Source organism: Alosa sapidissima, chromosome 22, assembly GCF_018492685.1.
Source record: "Alosa sapidissima isolate fAloSap1 chromosome 22, fAloSap1.pri, whole genome shotgun sequence".
Lineage (NCBI taxonomy): Eukaryota > Metazoa > Chordata > Actinopteri > Clupeiformes > Clupeidae > Alosa > Alosa sapidissima.
In genome coordinates this window covers 24,074,175-24,077,942 of record NC_055978.1, presented here as the reverse complement: position 1 = coordinate 24,077,942, position 3,768 = coordinate 24,074,175, and the positions used below count along the sequence as shown (strand labels likewise).

At 40.1% G+C, this 3,768-nt stretch overlaps 1 long non-coding RNA gene across 1 annotated transcript; it reads right to left on the bottom strand.

The window, feature by feature from the left end:
• Positions 1-226: 226 nt before the first annotated feature.
• LOC121697693 lies at positions 227-1,721 on the bottom strand. Its single transcript, XR_006026515.1, has 2 exons — positions 903-1,721; positions 227-752 (listed from the first exon to the last, which is right to left on the bottom strand). It is a non-coding gene; the product is annotated as an uncharacterized LOC121697693 (long non-coding RNA).
• Positions 1,722-3,768: the final 2,047 nt, after the last annotated feature.

The following is a 3,768-nucleotide window of genomic DNA, read 5'->3' as shown; positions in this document are numbered from 1 at the left end:
CAGGCCTATGCAAACCACAAAGAATCCTTTGTGACATGACGCCCAGTACTATTAGGTACTAAAGTACCTTTGTGAGAGATTTTACCACTGCTTTAACACTTGGCCAAGTGATTATGCAGGTATTCACAGACCTATTTTTAGTTCACGTAAACCGCTTAAATTAGTCAGTGATGATGCCAAATGGCAAAATAACCCAAAGTCTACCATGAATGTGACAACACAATGATTCAACAAATTATATATTTTTATTTTCCATTCACACATTCAACCACATCACATATTCAAACACATTTGCAGTCACATACTCGTCCGTATAAGAGTGAAGGCCTATACTGCAGTGGTAGCCAACAACCTTTGTAAGGCTCAAGATATAACGATGGAAATGGAGGGCGAGTTACCAACATGTTGGGTCTTACGTTGCTGAGGCTCAGATTGCGCTGCTGTGAACCAGCCGAGGGTCGGCGAAGCGGGTGACCTGAAAAAGTCTCTGACAACAGTTGCAACCATAGCCAAGTCTGTACCATGTAATAAGACAGTAACTTTACACCCTTGATAAGTCTTACATCTTGAAAACACTGTTACCAAGACAGGGTTGTTAGAACATGCCACGTATACCTCACGAGAAGACTGGTTTACCTGAAGACCACGGTCGATGGTCATGGCGGAGCTCAGCTCAGGCTCCCAAGTGCGCAGCTGTAACGGTAGGGTTAAGCGGATTGCTCCCCTTACGTTTGGACAGCGTCGGTGCATCACTGAGAATAGGAAAACCCGACAATGAATCACATGGCAAAAACGTGACAGACACTTTAACAAATAAGCATGGAGGCCACAACGTTCGTTGCTCTTCAATAGACAGCAAATATACAAATTCAACTGTACATAAGATATGGGATGATACTAACATTTGCACTGTCTTTGGCCTTTTGCTCACTGTCAACGTCTGTTGGCCGAGAAGGCCTACACTTCCATGTCCCGTTCAGCTCAGACCAGTCTGTGCCTCAGATTTCGTTCCAAAACACAACATTCTCGAAATCCCTCTGTAGAAAGTCTAGAGTCCTTTCGAAAGCAGGCTGTGATGACGTGTGAACCGGAATTTGTGTTCCGTCGTCCAAATGAAAGTAACGCTCAGCAGATTGTAACGACGATGAATTCACTTGCTTTAACCTGTCGTAACACATATCTTCATATATGCGATCCATGATGTACTGTGTCGTGTTTCTCGGTGCCATTGCTCCCGAAACAGCTGTTGTCTGGGCCTTCTTCTTCAAGTCGACAGGACATGATACAGGTTTTGGGCCTACCTGCCTTTCCTTGCCACTGTTCAATTGTCCAAACTTCTTGGATAGATGAAGATTCCCCTTTTTTTCGACGAGGTAGCTGCGGGCGGTTTTTACGTTAAACCTTGCCCGAAAAACGTTCTTTTTGGATTTCAGACCCATCTCCTTTATCGAAGAGTGACGGAGCATACTTTTCTCTTCTCTCACTTCCATAACTTCTTTACACATTTCACTTAAAAAAAAAAACTGTAGTGAAAAAAAAATGTTTTTGATATCCAGTGTCGCCCTCAAATCACTTGCTCAGATCTAAAACTTAACAAAAAACATGAAATAGGAGACAAAGCTTCAAAACTGAATTGCTTCACCTCTCAGAGTCGTCCACAGCTCCAGTAGCCTAACCAACGTGTTACAAACGTTGCAAGTCATCGACAAATGTATCAACACTGGCGGAAGTACGTCACGAACGAGAATAGAAACAACCAATAGTATGTTTACACCATGGAACATAAGCGTTAAGCATGCGCATTATAGTTTGAGAGAGCAGACTTGTTCGGACTTGTTATTAAGGCAATAGCAAGTTGTTGTTGTTTTTTTTTTTTAAATACACAAAACAGACATTGTTCTGCTCATAGTCAAATTGTCCTACTATGTATTTGTAAGTAGACATAGGCTACAATAAATAAGCAATCACTAAGTAGGCTAGCTCTCAGAAAACATATTACACATATATTATGTAATTTAATAGTCTTATCTTGTCTCACATCTACCTAGAACAGTGCAATACTTTCAGTAGGCCTAGACCTACTTTTAACCCAAAGGAAAAATATTGTCACAAAAAAATTGTCTCAAGAGAAATAAATCAGCTCTCACCTATTTCTCCTGAGACCCTTAGAGAAATTTAAGGCAGCAAAACAGCCCCCAAGGTAAGTTCAACTTAAGATCTCAGATGCTATTTTTTTTCCGTCTTTTCTCATCTCACTTTATTAAACTGAAATTTCATTTCAAAATAGTTTAATTAGATAGAGCCCATACAATGTCTAGAAAGACTCACATTACCACAACATCATTAAAACTGTAGAAATTGGGAAAATGAACCTCTATCCTATGACCTCAAAAGTTAGGTAAGATATCCTAGTAGCAATAATTATGTGTAGGACATTTCACCCCCACAGCTGGTATCAGTTCACTGTCCTATCCTTTGTCTTTGAGACATTTCAGTGTAAATGGCCCAACTGTTCAGGACAGTCAGCAGCTTTACGACATCAGCCTTTCATCCACTGCTTTGAACCTAGACACTGCACCCAACACCCCCCTCTGACCTTTACAATTTGTCATCAATTATACTCAATTTAAATGTTAGAGTGCTTTCTCTATAAGCACATCTAAGTCACTTTGTCTTAAAAAGTATTGAGAGATTGCTGAGTGTGGAGTAACACGCTCTGTAAATTCACAATTTCGTCGCGGTTTTTTTTTTTTTTTTCGAAATTGTGAATTTCCAGAGCGTGTTACTCCACACTCAGCAATCGACTCCTACGGACTTTCCCCTGAAGATGGCAGCAAAGATGGCAACATTTCCGGAAAGGTACTGGCTTGATGAAATTCATTCTGGACTCTCTATCCGACCACATAAAGACCTCGGGATACTTCGGTTTGGCTTTAGGGACCCTCTACTCACTACCACGTAAGTGTAATGTTGTTTGGAACTGTAGAAGAGGTATAAAAATAGCGTTTTGTAGCGGCAAAATGACATGTCCGTGTCACTTCCACGCTAACGAGCTTTGACTAAAAACGGTAACATCGAACTTTCTCAAAACACATCCGAATAACATGATTTGGATGTCAACTCAACGTATGTACTCCCAATCATCCGTAAATTGATCTAAAGTGCATTTTACTCCTAATAATAATTCCTATAAAACTTGTTGTCCTATTTAATTGGTATGTGCTGGTAAGTAAATCAGAACACAGCGTTATCTCATACTGTGTTTTGCAACACACAACATGTGTTAAAGTATTATATCATCTAAGATTCAGGTTTATTGAGCAGAATCGTTTCTTGTTTTTGAAGCTACTAGAATCAGAATCGGCTTTATTGGCCAGGTTTGCACAAACATTACATTATTACATTACATTACATTTGGCTGACGCTTTTTTAACCAAAGCGACTAACAACATGGTAAACAGTAAGTTTTAGAACAATTCTCACAATTTTAGGACAGTTTAAAAAAAAAACACATTAGTACAGTAAGAATAAGTGCGTCGGTGAGTGCTGTATTTTAACAGTTACTTGTCAGTTTAACGGCTGGTGAGTGCTAGGATCAGTAAGACTTGTTGTAAGTGTTGCTATGAGAGTAGATGTTCTCTAAAGAGCTGGGTCTTCAGGAGTTTTTTGAAAGTGGAAAAGGATGTCCCTGCCCTTGTAGGAACTGGCAGTGTGTTCCACCAACGAGGAACAACAGATGAGAAAAGTTTGGATTGGCTTGAGCGTACC